The following is a 17,701-nucleotide window of genomic DNA, read 5'->3' as shown; positions in this document are numbered from 1 at the left end:
AAAAAAGTCCTAGGACTTATGAACCGAACAGGGCCTTATTTATGGATAGAAGATGAAAAGCACCACCATATGAAGCATGTTTCGTTTCCAGCATGTTTACCGAGGCGTCCATCATTAATTATTCAATGCTGGAAACGAAGCACATCATGACGTGGCATCGTGCATGTGTTGAGAGTTGCTGATTTGGCTGAATTGGTGAGGTGGCATGATGATGATGTGGACAATGTGCATGTAGAGAGAATTAATTGTAGTGGGGATTAACTTCTTAAGAATGTAAGATGTAAGATACATGAGAGAGAGAATTTGTCTAGCCGAAAAAAATTCTACTTTTTCAGCACACCCAAAAGTCGACACCCATGTTTTCAAAACCAAATAAACAGTAGAGATAACATATTATATACTCAACACCGGAGTAGCTCATTGCATAATTGAACTTTTTCCTGAAGGGACTTGTTGAATTTGGAGACCGGCGTTCACCAAAGCAGCAAAGAACAGCGCTGGTACCGGTGGCGTGGTGGGCTAAACATGATCAAAGTTTGTAATGTTTGACTTTTATAAAAATCTATAAGCACTGCATTATGAAACAGAGGGAGTACCACATCATCCATCATGTGAAGTATGGCAGCAGTTGTTGCCATCGAACGACAACAGGATACATGATGAAAAGGCAGCTAGCAGGATCACGAGGTTGGATTCCCGGTTCATGCATGCAGGATCCAGTCTGTTTCCTGCTTCCGCAGAAGCACCGGTCTCTGTCTCTCTGACGCCCAACAATGCAGACACCTCTTCCTTTTTTTCCACTTTGATACCACAGTACCCGCACAAGCACAATCGCTCCTCCAGGAAGACATGATGTGTGCTCTAGCGCGGCGACGGGAGCCGCTTCCACCTACCCCAGCGACCCCAACCACCGTGGATCTCTCTGCTCCTCCCGCCTTCATTGATGGCATCTCCGGCCGCGTGCTGCCCTGCATCGCGCTGCTGGAAGCGGGGGAAACCTCCGCTCCCCGTCTCGTTGACCGGGTCTCCGGGCGGGTTCTCCCATGTGTGGCCCTGCGCGAGATGGATCCTGCCGAGAATCGGGTAAGTAACTCCACCATTCCCCTTTCTTGCTCGCTGCCAGCCGCCCAGCCGTCCGCCGCAGGGCCTCCCGCCCCATCTTGGGCGTCGACGTTGGCCGCTTCTGCCAGGCCGCGGCCCCTCTCGATCGTTGTTGCGCCAGGACCTGGAGATTCGCCCGCGCCCTTCATGGCGCCGCCCTGCCCGAGCACCCCCTCTGGCGCCTCTGCTGCAGGCCCTGCATCGGCGATCTCTCCGGCTGCTCTGGTGATTCGCTCCTTGCCTCCGCCCCCCGCAGTGGCATCTATTGGGGGTGGGGATGCCGCTGGGTGGACCGAGGTCGCCTCTCGGCGCGCCCAGAAGCTGGCGCGGCGTCACACACGCGAGGCCTCCCAGTATCCAAAAGATCGGCGCCATGATCGCTCTGCTTCGTCTGTGGCTGCGGATGCATTCAAGAGGCGCTTTGGCAATGCGTGCTACCATTGCCTGGGCTCAAGACACAAGTTCTTTGAATGCCGAGATCCTATAATTTGCTACGCCTGCAAACGGCCAGGTCACCTCGAGCGCGATTGCCCTGAGCGCCTGAAGAGCAAAGGCGCACCTGTTCCCCCACAACCGGCTGCGCTGCGCCCTCTCCCATCCTTGGCTGCCCCGACCGCCGCTCCTCTGGCCTCCAGTTCGCCCGCTGCTCCTCTGGCCACCAGTCTGCCCGCCGCCGTCGAGCGCGTCTCAGGTGCCACCTCCGCCGGCTACCGTGGTGCGCCGCGTGGTGCCATCTGCGGGGCCCATGGCCTACATCCCGGGCGAGGCGTCGCGGAGACCGGCCAACTCCAGCTGCAAGGTGGTCAGCACGCCGGCCATGGAGGCGGAGGCCCACCGCCTGCGCTCGTCCGCTCTCGTCCTGACAGCGGTCGGGCACTGCTCTGGCATCACGGCCGACATGGTGGCGAGTGCGGTGGAGCGGGTCTTCCGCTTCCCGTCGAGAGACATCGCCGTCGCGCCGTTCTTCCCCGAAGACTTCCTCCTCACCACGTTCCAACCTGCCCAGAGAGACTTGGCCCTTGAGCAGCGGGGCATTGAGGTGGCCGGTGTGCAGTTCAAGTTTCGACCGTGGCTTCCTCCGCCTGGTACTAGCCGCATCTGGCGCTACTACTGCCGGGTGGCCATTGAGAGGCTGCCGCTGAACTCCTGGGATTGGGAGTGTGTCAAGGAGGTCCTCGGCAAGGACTGTGATCTGGACCTGATCGAGCGTCAATCAACCACCAAGGCCAACTGCTCAGCGCTGTTCGCATGGCTCTGGACTTGGCACCCGGACAAGATCCCCCGCGCCTCTGACTTCGCCGTGCTGCAGCGGCCCGACGTCGTTCGTCCTAGGGAATTTTTGCCCGAAGGCACCCCCGCGGAGGAGGGTAAAGAAGGGCCGGCATTCCCAGTGCTGATCCACTTGGATATCGTCAAGGACTACACGCCGATCTCCCCTGGGCGCGACGAGCGCGCGAGGTGGCCGCGCACGTACCGCTTCAAGGGCAAGTGGCGGTTTGGCACCAAGGATGGAGAGGACAGGGCCAGGTCCGTGGGCTCCGGTTCCAACCATCTGACTGGGCACAGGAGTGATGATGAAGAGGGGGATGGAGAAGACAACAACCGTCGCCGTGGATCGAGGGGAGGGGTGCGCAAGCGCTTCTTCCAGAGCATGCGTGAGCAAGCCATGTGTCGGGGCACTGCGAGCAGGGAGCCGGAGCCTCGGCGCCATCGTCGGCACGCCGCTGCCGCCGCCGAGGACCCAGTTGGCGCTGCCGCCGCCAAGGACCCAGTTGGCGCTGCCGCCCCGTCTGTCCTAGAGGTGGGGCAGGGTAGCCGGCCGGCCGTTGTCAATCCTGAGGTGGCTCAGCCTGTAGAGATGCGTATGGTGCTGCAGCCTGAGGTGCAGGTGGTACAGCCTGAAGAAGTGCAGATGTGGCAGCCTGAAAGCTTAAGGTGGCTGCCCGACAGCCAGGGCAGGCAAGATGTTGGCGCTGAGATGCGGCCCTCCCAACGGGAGCGCGAGCATGTGCTCGTGGCCCCGTCCTTGGAGGTGCAGAGGGAGCTCGTGACCTCGCCCCAAGGGGTGCACCCCGTCCTGCCTATGCAAATGGCTGGGGTACAAGCAGACCAGCCGGCAGATGATGACACCGGAAGTGATGCTCAAAGCGCTGCGGATGCCCCGACCGCCAGGTTCAGTGCTGACGAGCGGCTCGCTGAGTCTGCTCTGCCGCCCCCTGAGCTCGCTGCCAGAGCTCTAGCGGTGATGGACACTGAGGATAGGGGACCGTCGCTGACCGACCTCGCATCAGGCCTGCCTGGCTCCATGCAGCAGCAACTCCAGCAGCCTGGCCTCATGGCTGGGATGATGCCGCTGTACTCCCCGCCTAGGCAGGAGGTGCAGCCTGTCTGGGCTGATTTCTTCAGCTGTGGCACGACCGGCGTGGACTCCTTTTTTTGCGTTGGGCCATCAAGTCACGAGCTACCACCGCTGCCGCCTTCCCTGGGATCATGCGCCATGTCGCCTTGGGGTTCTTCGGTCACGCCCGTTGCCGCTGCCGGGCACAGCTGGGAGCTGCTTGCACCTAGCTGGAGCCCTTCCTGGCTCCCAAGCTGGGAGGAGGCCCAGCTGCAGCTCCCGCAGTTGGTGCCGACTTGGGCCTCTGGGCCTGAGGTGGTGTTTGGGCCTGGTACAGCAACGCCGCAGATGCAGCCTACTACAACACCACCTCCACAACCCGGTTTCAGCCAGGCCCAGTCAATCGAGGAGCGGAGGGCCCGGCAAGCGCTTGCAGACGCCAACCTTTCAGGAGCTGGACTGATCGCTGTCATCGCTGATCGGGTATCGATGTTGCATATTGATGAGCAGAAAGCCTTCATAAACAAGATCGCCTCGCTGCTGTCCTCTTCTATCCTGCCCGCGCCAGCGCCACCTGTTTCAGCTAGGCGCAATCTCAAGAGCAAACTGGCCGGTGTGATCAAGCCCCCCAGGCAGAGTGCCCGGCTGCTTCGCCTGCAATCCAACTTCTCCTCCTCCCGGAGAGCTCAAGCTGCGATCTGTGTCAAGTTGGGTTTCATCAAGAGAGAGGCAGACTTCAACGACGACACGCTGCTAGCCTACATCGACTTCTTCCGCGAGCCCATGCCGACCGACAACGTCGCGAAGCTGATGCAGATTGCTAGACTCTCATCCCTGGCACAGCTGCGCCTACCTGATGAGGAGCTTCAAGCCATCCTCGACGAGCTCTCGATGAGAGCGGCCTGACGCTGTAGCGTCCTTGTCTTCTGCAGATGTATCAGTTTCCATGTTTAGCTACCCATTGAACTATCTGCTTGTGCTGAGGCCTGGGCCTTGGTGCTATGTCCTGCTTGTTGAACTCCATCCGAACCTGCCATATCAGGCGGTATTTCCCTGTAGCTGCTTTCTGTTTCCTAATGAATGAGAAACTTTCGATTTTTAGCTGGAACGTGAGAGGCCTCAACGATGGTGCTAGGCGTGCCGCCTCTTGCGCGCTTATTGATAGCCTTGACTGCTCCATTGTTTGTCTGCAAGAAACCAAGCTGCCGTCCTGTATGACGTCTGATCGGCACGAAGTTGTGGGGCGGCGCTTTGATCAGCACGTTGCGCTTGATGCTGATGGCACGCGTGGCGGCATTATGCTGTGTTGGCGCTCGAGCCTTTTTGCCGTCAGTAGGGTCGATGTTAGAGCCTTCTCAATCACTGCCACCTTCTCGCCAGTTGGCGGTGGATCACCATGGTCGTTAACCACGGTATATGGCCCCCATGACGACCAGCGGAAAGACCTCTTTCTCGCTGAGCTCGCCTCCATCCACAATTCGATGACCGAGCCTTGGATGCTCATTGGCGATTTCAACTTAATCACTAGCCCGCAGGACAAGAACAATACTAGAATCTGCCGACGGTGGATGACCAAATTCCGGAGAACCCTTAACTCCTCGTGCTTGCATGAGATTTCCTTGATAGGACGAAGATTCACGTGGAGCAACGAGCAGGCCATGCCTACGCTCGTGCGCCTTGACCGCGCTTTCTGTAACGTGGACTGGGAGCTCCTCTTCCCAGCGGCGAAGCTCATCCCTCAGTCCTCGGCGATCTCAGACCACTGTCCGCTGCTGCTTCTAAATGACAGCATCATCAGGACCAACAGACGCTTTCGGTTTGAATCTTATTGGCAGTTCGTTGAGGGTTTCCAGGAGGTTGTGCAGCAATCCTGGGCGATGGATGTTGGCAACTCTTGCCCCCTGACTAGGCTGAACCGTAAGCTTTGGCGGTTGAGCAAAGCATTGCAAGCTTGGAGCAAAAACATCATCGGTGATATCCAAAAGCAATTTGCGATAGTGAACGAGTTAATTCTGCAATTGGACCGTGCGCAAGATTTCCGTGAGCTGACCGCGGATGAGAGCGAGCTGCGTTGCAAGCTCAAATACCGCATGATGGGTTTGGCAGTGCTTATTAAAATCAAGAAGCGTCAGAGAAGTAGGGTTTTGTGGCTAAAGGCCGGTGATGCAAACACGAAATTCTTTCAGCGGAAAGCCAATGCTCGCCACAACAGGAACACCATCCACTTGCTGCATGGTCCAAACGGCACGGCCACGTCTCCGGATGCTATGGCTGAACTTGCGCATGACCACTTCAAAGGCATTTTCGACACGAACAAGCTTAGATCCTCGGCTCTTAATTGGGATGCCCTTGAGCTCGAGCACGTAGACCTCGCGGACCTCGAGAAGGAGCTGTCCCTGGATGAGATCAAGCGCGCCATCGACGACAGTCCGGCCGACAAAGCTCCGGGGCCGGACGGTTTCTCAGGAAGCTTTTTTAGAGCTTGCTGGGACATCATCAAGCTAGACTTGCTTGCAGCTCTGAATCAGCTCTTCCGGATGGACAGCCGCGGGCTTGACCGTGTTAACCGTGCTCTCATCATTCTAATTTCGAAAAGGCTGGGCGCGGACGCCATCCAGGACTTCAGACCGATCTCGTTGCTCCACAGCGTGGTCAAAATCTTCTCAAAGATTCTCGCCCTAAGGCTGGGTCCAAAGCTCGCTGACCTTGTGGATCAGTGCCAAAGTGCCTTCATTAAAAAACGAAGCATCCAGGAAAACTTCATCCATGTACAGAACACTGCTCGATTCTTTCATAAGACCAAAAAACCTGCCATCCTTCTGAAGCTTGACATTGCAAAAGCCTTCGATTCGATCTCGTGGGCATATATCCTTGATATGCTTGAGGCTAGAGGTTTTGGCCCGCGATGGCGGAATTGGGTTGCTATGCTGCTGCGTTCCTCAACCTCCAATGTGATGATCAATGGGCAGCAATCGGAGGCAATCCTGCACCATTGTGGTCTTCGGCAGGGAGACCCGCTCTCCCCGTTCTTATTTATCTTGGCTATGGACCCTTTGCAGCGGATGTTCTCCTTGGCCACGGAGCACGGAGTCCTCTCCAAGATTCCCGGGCGCAGGCGGGTGCAGCGCTGCTCCTTCTATGCCGACGACATCGCATTTTTCATGAACCCCTCCGAAGAAGACGCACGAATGGTCAGCCTTTTGTTACGCTGTTTTGCGTCTGCAACTGGCCTCTGTGCTAATGCGGGCAAGAGCTCGGCCTTGCCGATCCGCTGTGGCTCGTTGGATTTAGCGCGTATCCTATCGCCGCTAGGCATCCCGATCAGGCAATTCCCGACGTTGTACCTTGGCATGCCTCTGTCTCTTCGCAACCTAACAAAAATCGACCTGGATCCCTTTCTGATCAAATTTGGGAACAAAGCAGCAACCTGGAAAGGTGGCCTCATGGCCAAAAGTGGTAGGCTAGTTCTTCTAAAAACCGGGCTTATCCCCCTTGCTGTTTACATGATGACAGTGCACGAGCTGCCGGCCTGGGTCCTTAAGCGCATGATAAAAAATTGTCGGTCCTGGCTATGGAGTGGAGAGTCTTCGGCGAGCGGCGGTAACTGCAGGGTAGCCTGGAACCTTATATGTCGCCCAAAGCATCTAGGAGGCCTGGGTGTGCTCGACTTGGCCAAGTTCGGAAGAGCCCTCAGACTCCGCTGGCTTTGGATGGCCTGGCAAAGACCCCAAAGGCCATGGGCAATCTCCCCCCTGCCATGCTCGAAGGAGGAGAGGCAATTATTTGCAATGGCTACTGAAATTACTGTTGGAGATGGACAATCAATCAACTTCTGGCAGGACCGCTGGCTGCAAGGTTGCTGCCCAATGACTATTGCCCCATCGCTCTTTTCAATCTCGGCAAGGAAAAATAGATCGGTATCTGGCGCGTTACATGAGGAGACATGGATCAAGGTCTCTCCAGCGACATGGTTCCTGAGCTCACCAACCTGGCCGCGTTGATTGATAGCGTTCGGCTTGTTGCGGGCCAGCCGGATGCCATCGCTTGGAGATTTTCTCATGACAAGGAGTATAGTGCACGCTCGGCCTACCGGCTCCAATTCGAAGGCTCGGTAACTATGGAGGGATACAAGCTCATTTGGTCCGGTTGGGCCCCCGGTAAATGCCGCTTCTTCATCTGGATGGTCATGCTAGGCAGGATATTGACGGCGGACGCGTTGCTCCGCCGTGGATGGGAGAATGATTATTTTTGCCCTCTCTGCGTGAGGAACCTGGAAACTCCGTCCCACCTGCTCTTTGAGTGCCCTTGGTCCAAGGAGATATGGGGCTGGGTCGCTTCGATGGCAAACATGCCCGCGCTCTGCCCTGCCACTTGGACAGGGGACACCAAATTTGCAAGCTGGATGCAATGATGCTATGACGTCTCAGAGAAGAATAAGAAGAAGGGCCTACTCTCCTTGATCCACCTGATCACCTGGGAACTATGGAAAGAGCGCAACCACAGGGTATTCCAGCGGGCGTGTATGGACGTAGGGGATCTTCGGAGGATCATCAGGGATGAGATTAAACTGTGGAACTTGGCAGGCGCCGGCATCCCTTTCGATCCGGGCTAGAACTTGTCCCTCTTATCTTTTGCGCTAGGCTCTCCTGGCTAGCATCTGACCCGCTTGGGTCTTTCTTCTGTACTGTGTTACCCTCTCCTGATCAATGAATTTGGCAAGCTTTGCCAACATTCAAAAAAATAAAAAAATAATCAGCACCAGCCGACCGGAGATAGCTAAAAAACAATTTAGCATCACCGAAAGCCATCCGAAACGTACATTGTTTTTTACACGGGGGCCTTGTGATCCCGTGAACGAAATCTATGGATTTGATGGGGGCAAATCTCGTCAGAAATAGTGCGCGCCTGTTGTAGAAATTTGACTTGAGGGTAATAACATGCACTACAGCACCATTTTCATTTATGTTCAGAAAGGGACGGTTTTGGATAGAGCCGCGATATTCTAGAATGTCTGATGAGAGAGTGGCCACAGAATTATAACCACTTGCAGCCATCCCCAATTGTCAGAGAGTTTTTTTTGCATGTATAGTAAGTTTGCACGTGCAATGCACGTTATAACCTTGCTACTAAACTAAGCTTTCACTTGCAACGCAAACCTAAGCAGAAACTTTCTCATCCCCTCTTAAACATATTAGAACAGAATAAATAAATCTACTCTTAGTCTTAGATCATGAGACCACTACTCCCATGTTGATCAATTGAAATTTTCAGCAAGTACAACCGTTGAGTTCCTACAACATTTGCAGCAAGTACAACCCCAGGGTCTAACGTGATGCAAGACTAACGTGGTGCAATATTAAATCATAACAGAAGAATACTACAGGTATAAAAATTTAGTTTAGATTAAGAATCCTCAAAGCCTTTCGTAATAGGCTGATAGCTAAGTTACAAGAGAACTTATACAAGTACTTGGCTAAAAATGGCCGCTCACAAGCCTTGTACATATTTTGCACATTAAACAAATTCTAAAACCACATGAATTACAGAGAATTTGTAGTCTGCATGAGAAAACAATGCGTATTACCCGTAATAGTTCTCTATTCCACATTTTTCGACTTTTTGTGCGATAAACAGTAGTTGAAGGCATGTTAGAAATAAGGTTGCAGAAATATCCAAATACAAATTCAGAACCAAAATATGATATGCAAAACTGAAGAATGGTAAATTATTTGATATAAAACAAAAACAACAAATTAATGCCACTGGTAAAGGTGAAGCTTGATGTTCATAGCACTGACCCCCAACATTGATGAATTACTGCATGCACGCCGCTAATGCCGGACTGTGCAGAACTAATTTGTCCACTGGCTTTACAAACTGCAGTCTTTTCTTAAATACTCTTTGTTAGTTGAGTTGCATCAACATAGATGGCTGAATGTATGCAAACTCATTGAGTTGCTCTCCTCTGGTTGAAGAATTCCATATGATATATAATAAGAAGGAAATTTTCCGAAGGTAAAAATAATCACACAAGTAGTATCACATGCAAAACAACTTACAGTTGCTCACAAGCCTGATGCAAAGTGTTATCTTCACACAAGTAGGAACCTAATATAGGCATGCATAAATCTGAAAGCATCTTTGCTTGATATACTCTTCAGGTCATCTGATAATAGGTGTGCTATTATGCTTGGCAAACTCAGCAATCCACTTTCTATAGTTCCTAGACTACTATTTGGCAACCTAAAAATAATATTTGGGACGTGAGAAAATATCTACCTGATTGTACAGAGATGGAAAGGTGTTGAGCAAGTGCATCCAGCCGGATGCGCCGTGGCCAGTTCATGCCATAGGACTTCGGGACCTTCGGACCCAGCCTGGTGAAATCGACCACACCTTCCTTATCAACCATGAACTCGATCTATGGGCCAAAGAGACTTGGTGGGGAGAGGAGGCGGCCGACCTTCTCCATCAAAACACCGACAAGCTCCCCAGCGCTCGGCCACGACACTGGCTGCCTCCACCATCTCGATCTGGAAAAAAGGGTGAAAGTACGCTATGTTCCATCACTGCCATGCGCGTAGGATAGAGTTCCATCACCTGAAAGAGAACAAATCAACATGTACCTCCAGTTTATTCCAGCAGCACACCAGGAGTCCTACAGAGAAACTACATGCTTCCTACAGAGCAACTACATTAATTCTCCCTTTATATACAACGGCAACATGAATCTTGTAATCTGAAACTGCTACATTTTCCACATTGTAATATGAATTTTAATCCATCAACTATTCAGTTGAATCACCCAAGCATCATCAAGGTTGTAGTAACGAAGAGAGAAAAGAGCATTGTAATGTAATCATCTCGTTGCATTTCTTGCTTAAAGCTATTTGTAAATAATTTCTAATACTTTTCAGTAGAGTCGTTCTTGGATGTATGCATGTAGTAAATAGAAAACCACTAACTCAGAGTCTCTTTACATGCAAAAGACATGGGCTCTGCTGATCGACGTCAGAGGTGACTGTTTTTCTTCCTCACGCATTGGAGACTAAGTGAACAAGATCAGACATCATCCATCTAGAGTAAAAAAGGAGAAGAACTAAGAGGCGGGAGGCTAGGTGGGGGCTTGCAGAGGCTTACCAGTTACCACCAGTTTTCATCTTCGGCGGCGGCAACAACTTGCGTTCTTCCTTGGCGTCCAAGAACTACAGCCCAACCTCTACCTCTGAGTCGGTGCACTCGGATGCGGAGCAGCTGCTCATGATGGCGGACATGATCCCAACCGCCGGGGCAGGGATGGGTGTTACGCATCAGAGGAGGAGGGTATGCCCTACGGGTCAGGTTCTCCATGGTGGCCATAACCGAGGAGAGAGGGCCTGGCCCGTGCGGTGCCGAGGGCGAGGGCTGCATGCGGGCAGGGAGGCTGGAGAGAGATGGGCTTCGGGGAGTGCGGCGGTGGTGATGAGAAGCGGGGAGGATGGAGAGTCGGGGAGTTGGGGTTGGAGCGCCGGGGAGGGGCGGGGCAGCTCCGGCGGGGACCAACGGCGAGCGGATCCAGGGGCGGGGCGGCTCCGGCGGCGACCATGGCAAAGGGCGACCCGCGGCGAGCGGCGAGCGGCTCCCGCGGCTTCTCCCGCGGGCGGCGGCTGCAGTGGCGAGCGGCTGCTCCCGCGGCGAAGGGCGGTTAACGGCTGCCGGAGTTTGCGGGGCGGCGAACGGCGCGGGAGGAGGAGGTGGAGGTCGTGCGCGCAGGGGCGAGAGTCGTGCGAAGAGGGAGGTGCGGGCAGGGGCGAGAGTCGTGTGATTAACTGCGGGGCTGGGTTATCGATCGATGGCTTGTCAGTGGCTTAATGCGTGGTTTGCAGCATTAAACACCGAAGGATTAAGGGTCATTGGATTTTGCTGATGGATGGATGAGATTGTTTGGATCTGCCCCTCTCTTTTTTTTATAGGGGTAGTAGATATGTACAGGGAAAAAGGAGGTGATAATTCCGTTTCTTGCTTTCAAGCAAGCAAAAGAAAAACCGGCGTCCGTGCGTGCGTCCATCCGCTCGCGTCCAAAGCATTTCGATCACAAATAGGTAGGCAAGGCAAGCCCTTTGTCCATGATAACATGACGCACTTTGCTTCTGAATTCAGATCACTCTGGCTCTCGAAATAGTAGGTTCTTGAGAAACTAGATCTTCTTTTTGCATGGTTAGAGCAACTCTAAATGGACGATCCATTTCGTCTGGCTGCGTTCGTTTGGGTCGGCACGGACAAAAGTGACGGTCCAACGCGCCGACCCAAACTCAAATCACGTCCGCGTCGCGTCCGTGCCGACGCCGAGCGGACGCTTCGCGCGCCTTCTCGCTATCCGCCGCGTCCCCACATGGCAGCCATCCAACTACCCGCTGCCCACACGGTCAGCTTAATTTATGACGACGGGCCCACACATCAGCGACGACGCTCGTCCTTTTTTAAGCCGATCGTGCGGCGGGGCCGTCCTCATCCAAACTCGCCATCCCCATCTGCCCACCTTTGCTCCCTCGTCGCCGGCAAACCCTAGCCACCACAACCACAGCGAGATGGGCCTTTTCTCCGGCGCTAGCGGCAGCAAGGCCAAGGGCAAGTCATCCGCCATCCCTTTCCCCTCCGAGTTCGTCCCACCCCCGCCGGCGCCTCGCCGGCAGAGGCAACGCGTCAACATGCCAGTGCACCAGGCGGATTGGCACTGGCAGAACCGCCAACCTCTGCCGTATCCGGACGTGACGCTGCCGCACGACTGGCATCTGGATCCAGATAGGATCCCAGTGTCGGCGGCGCCGCGGTCAGCTCGTGCTCATGCGGAGGAGGTGCGGCACCGGCGGGCGCTGCTGACGCCGGAGCAGCGCGCCGATCCGGCCTACGCAACCGACTCACCCAACTGGGCGAGGTGGTTCGTCTTCGAGCACGAGGAGGCGAGGCGACGGGGCGTGCGCGAGGTCGACCGGAGGTTGCTGCCAACGCCGCTCGTCGTCCGCGAGGAGGACCAGGCGGCGGAGGACGCCTACCAGGCGGCCCTTGGGGCCGTCTACCGGGAGAGCGAGGAGGACGAGCGGCGCAGAGCGGGGGCGGAAGAGGAGGCCCAGTACGAGGCGGCAATGGCGCAGGCCCTTGCCCTCTCCGCGGCGGGCGACAGCGTGGTACCGCCGGTGGCCCCGCCGTCCCCCATCAACCCGGAGTCGCAGCCGAAGCCCGAGCCCGAGCCCATCGCGCGCTTCTCCTGGAATGGAGTGGTGCGCGAGTGGGTGTCCGCGCCACCGGTTTGGTTGGGGGCGACGCCGGCGCAGGAGTAGGCGTACCTCAAGATGTGGCGCCAGCGTCGGTTGGCAGAGGAGCGCCCTAACGACGAGTACGAGGAGATGCTCGAGCGCGACCTCGAGGAGGAGCAGCGCGAGGCCGATGAGGAGGCGCGCCAGGACGCGGCTGCACAGGCGGCCGCACCCCCTCCCCCCGCCCCGGCATTGCCTGCGCCGGCACAACCCGACATGATGGCGCTCTGGAACACGGTGTTCGCCTGGGCCGGGCCGGCGCCGACGCTCATCGACCTCACGGACCCTGAGGATGACGACGCCGCCGCCTAGGGCAGCGCGCCGCCTCGAAGTTTATTAGGCTGTTTTTTAATGCAAATGTGGACGCGTGGACTCTCGCCGGCCTTCACGGCGGACTTTAATATTTAATTAATGCTATTTTTCTTTTTTTAATATGCATGCGTTCATTTTTTTTGGCGCCGTCAAAATGGGTCTTATGCCAGCGTTGGACGCACGCACCGACCCAAATGTGAAAGCGGGCATCCGTGTCCGTTTGACCGACCCAAACAGACAAATGGCGGATGAAATCGCTGTTCGTTTGGGTCGGCCCGTTGGAGTTGCTCTTAGGGAAGAAAAAAAAACTACTCATCCATGTCTTAAGCGCAACGAGATAGATTTAAGTGCCGCTGTCAGAGAAAGAACAAGGGATTTCTGTCTGTGAGATCTGACATGGCTACAAGGTCCGGGGCTCTCCAAAAAAGGAAGAGATTGCTTCAAAATCTGTCAAGATGAAACAACCTATGTACTCCTTGATCGACCACATATAATCAAACAAGAACAAGCAAAAATTAGTTAGCCGGTAGTATTAAAAAAAATGTGGTGGGAAAAGAGCCCAGGCAGGACAGCAGATGCCACCGGAGAGACCAGGGTATCTATAGCTGTATGGTAAAGATCGACCGGTCAGTCGTCGACGAGACCGTTCACTCGCCGGCCTGCCGGTGGTGACATCGCCACCGCAAATAATCGTGGCCTGTCCATTACCGTCGCCGTCGTCAAGTCACACGCGTACGTGCGTGCGTTCGCCGATGCCGACGTCCATCGCTTAGCTAGGCAGGCGCCGGCCGGTGGTGGCTTGTCCGCACGCGCTTGCCGCCTAGCGAGTGCACGTCGCTCTCTTGGCCAAGTGCAGAAATTCCTCGAGAAATTTATGTATGCCTGGAAATAAAGGTGGCGCGTACGTCCGAACGATCAGATTGGAGTTCAGAGACCGTGGAAGGCCAAGGAGAAATTTCTTGAGAAAATTATGTGTGCTTTGGAAATAAAGGTGGCTCGTGCCCGCCGTACGTTAGATTCGATTGGAGTTCAGAGAGCATGGAAGGCCATCGGCTTCGTTTATGCTCGCCAGTGTTTTGATTGCTCTTATCCTATTAGCTGCGCACGTTGATTCTTGCTCTGTGACGAAAATAGCACCATGGGACTATAAATATAAAAAGAAAGTGTTTATAGTATTGGAATCGCTTCTAATCACCCGACGGACCTTCCCTACATGCCACATGCCCCATGGGCCGCCACCACTAGATTTGCAACTGTGCAATTTTACCACCAACAACTGATCGACGAAGACGAAGACGGGGCTGCGACATCCAGATCCCCGCAGCGCTGAACGAGATACGCGTGTCAACCGACGTTTCGATGCCAGCGCCGACAACCGGCCCCTTGTCGAAGAGAAGGATGGCGGTGATGTTGCACCCGGGGTCGGGCGCGCTAGCAGCCGTTGCCGCACGCCTCCACCACGACCATCGCTCGCTCCCGGTGCGCCCACCTCGCCGGACATGAGGATGATGGTGAGGCGACCTGGTCGGAGGTCCGGTACTCGCCAGTGGTGGTGCGATGGCGGGGACAGCCGGTGCCGCTCCTCCCTCGCCACCATTTGACGGGAGCTAGCAGTGAATGACGTACGGTGGTTTTTTCTTGCAACATCCTCCCTGTTGCAAAAAAGATTTCTGCAACGTAGTTGATGTTGCAAAACTTTCTTCCTTAACATTTATAAAGGTGAAGACGGAAAAAATATATGCAACATTAGCTTTGTTGCATTTTCTTCTTCTTTTTAGCAACTATACCTCTGTTACAAAAGTTTTGCAACATGAACTCGGTTGCAAACGTCCGAGCACAAAACCATCCTTGTTGCAAAGTTGCCAGCTGAATCTGACGGCCATCTCACTTTGAATCCAATGGCTCGCGAGGCGCCGACCGACATGTAGTGTTGCCCTTAAAGTACTATTTTTTTAGTCACTAGACTAATGGGGGGAGATTTGCCCTTTGATTTTAATATATGTTACTAATCTTGGTTTCTCAAGGGTTAAGCCGCCAATATTGACCTCTTGACCAATTCAGAGCGATTTTGATGATGATATGGAGGTGTTTTTTCTAGGCTACATATTAGGTAAAGGTCTAGTTTTCACCTTCGATTCAAGTATAGGACACCAATTATTGGTTACTTAAACGTCAAAACCGTCTATATTTCATCACCACTCAAGGAGGTTTTCGTGGTTGTATGTAGGTATTTTCACACACGTGGCAACCATGCTAAAATTTAGAAATAGGGGAATATAAAAATTGTAAAAGATTATCTGAACTTATGAAATATGTACCGTAAAGATATATCCAGGAGAAACTAAGGAGCACGGTAAATTTTCAAAGAAATCATACTTTGTAGTAGATTTTTCAATATTTTATGGTTTTATTGTTTCCATTAATTTTATTCTTTTTTCAAAAAATTAAATTTAAGAAGCATTGCTTTACTAATTTAGGTTCCTAATACCAGATTATTCAACAATAGTTATATTCTCTAGATATTGTTGCAATTCTTACAATTTATCCCCCCCCCCCCCCCCAACACACTCACACACATTCAAGCATTGGTACCCTCTCACAAACATTTCTCCCACTCCCACACTATCTTTGCAAATCCGCAACTTTCTGCTCTTCTTTTCATCTTGCCACGCCATCACGTCTATCATCTTCACCATTTCTCTGATACAGTCTACCTTTCTCATTGACGTCGTTGTCATATGACTTCACCACCCTACCTCCTAATCGATTCCGTCCTCCATCAGCCAGTGCTCATCAACGACCTACCCACCAGCAATACCTCATTTTGACCGCCACCGTCAGTAGCTTGTGGCACTATCACTCTAATCGGTGCTCCGACTGCTTCAACCGCGACCATTGTTATCACTGGACCATCCTTGTAGACTTGGGGTGGAAAAGTACCCCCTTCTAAAACCATTATCGATAATAATTAAGCAATTCTCAAAATAAATGCAAGCATATACATACATAAGAGTTACTATAAGCGTGAAATGATTTGAGGGAAGACGCCTCTCAAGGGGCGATCGACTCATATATTTATAGCAGGATTGCAAGTCTTGGAAACCAAGAAAGAAACCCTACACGTGTATATGTACAGCCATATACAAACGGGATACGCGTAGGTTAGCTATACAAAGTCATACTTTAACATCCCCCGCAGTTTGTGCGTCGGTTGAACGCATAAACTATACCGAAAGTCCGCAAAGAGCTGAGACGGTAAGCCCTTCGTCATGATATCGGCAAACTGATGCGAGGACGGCACATGAAGAACCCGAATCTGACCGAGAGACACCTTCTCGCGAACGAAGTGGATGTCGATCTCGATGTGCTTCGTTCGGCAATGTTGGACCGGGTTACATGCCATGTAAACAACACTGACGTTATCACAAAAGACAACCGTCGTGGATGGTAGAGGACGCTGAAGCTCAAGAAGAAGCAGTTGAAGCCAGCAACACTCAGCCACGGCATGAGCCACGGCTCGGTACTTAGCCTCGGCACTGGAGCGGGACACCGAGGCCTGGCGTTTGGAGGACCAGGACACTAGGTTGTCACCGAGGTAGACATAATAGCTAGAAGTGGAGCGGCGTGTGTCAGGGCAGCTGGCCCAATCCACATCGGAGTAGGCGGTGAGGGAGGCAGACGTGGAGTGGAGATGAAGTCCGAGGTCGAGGGTGCCACGGACGTAGCGAAGAATTCGCTTGACGAGGTTGAGATGAGGTTCCCGGAGAGCGTGCATGTAGAGGCACGCTTGCTGGACATCATGGGCAATGTCAGGGCGAGTGAGCATCAGGTACTGAAGAGCCCCGACCAAGCTCCGGTACTTAGTGGCATCGGCGAGGAGTTGACCCTCATCGGCGGAGAGCTTGCAACGGGTGTCAATGGGCGTAACACACCGGTTGCAAGCCATCATGCCAATGCGCTGAAGAAGGTTTATGGCGTACTAGCACTGAGAGAGAAGCATCCCCAAAGCGGAGCGAGAGACCGAGATCCCGAGGAAATAAGACAAGTCCCCGAGATCGGTCATGGAGAACTCGCAGTGAAGCTGGTCGGTGATGTGCTATAGAAGCCCGACACTGGACGTGGTGAGGATGATGTCGTCGACGTAGAGAAGCAGGTAGGCCATCTCGGTACCGCGCCGAAGCACGAACAGAGACACGTCGCTCTGGGAAGCCACGAAGGCGAGTCGATGAGTGTAATGAGCGAACCGCTGGTACCACGTGCGGGGCGCCTGCTTGAGTCCATAGAGGGACTTGTGGAGCAGGAAGACGTGATGGGGGCGTGCAGGGTTGATGAAGCCAGGCGGCTGCTCACAATGAACCACCTCGTCAAGAGTGCCATGGAGGAAGGCGTTCTTGACGTTTAGCTGATGAACCGACAAAGCATGTGAGACGGCGATGCTGAGCACAACGCGGATCGTGGCCGGCTTGACGACGGGACTAAAAGTCTCATCGTAGTCAATACCAGGCTGCTGCGAGAATCCACGGACCACCCACCTGGCCTTGTACCGAGCAAGATCACCATCAGCAGCAAACTTGCGCTTGAAGATCCACTTCCCTGAAACAACATTAGCACCAACCAGACGAGGAACAAGAGACCAAGTGCGGTTCGGAAGAAGGGT

General features: G+C 53.6%; 1 long non-coding RNA gene across 1 annotated transcript; it reads left to right on the top strand.

Moving 5' to 3' along the window:
• The first annotated feature begins 665 nt into the window (after window positions 1–665).
• On the top strand, window positions 666–10,311 carry LOC123109036 (uncharacterized). Its single transcript, XR_006452369.1, has 2 exons — window positions 666–1,083; window positions 9,731–10,311. It is a non-coding gene; the product is annotated as an uncharacterized lncRNA (long non-coding RNA).
• Window positions 10,312–17,701: the final 7,390 nt, after the last annotated feature.

This window comes from Triticum aestivum, chromosome 1B (assembly GCF_018294505.1).
Source record: "Triticum aestivum cultivar Chinese Spring chromosome 1B, IWGSC CS RefSeq v2.1, whole genome shotgun sequence".
NCBI lineage: Eukaryota > Viridiplantae > Streptophyta > Magnoliopsida > Poales > Poaceae > Triticum > Triticum aestivum.
This window is presented reverse-complemented; position numbering and strand designations above follow the sequence as displayed.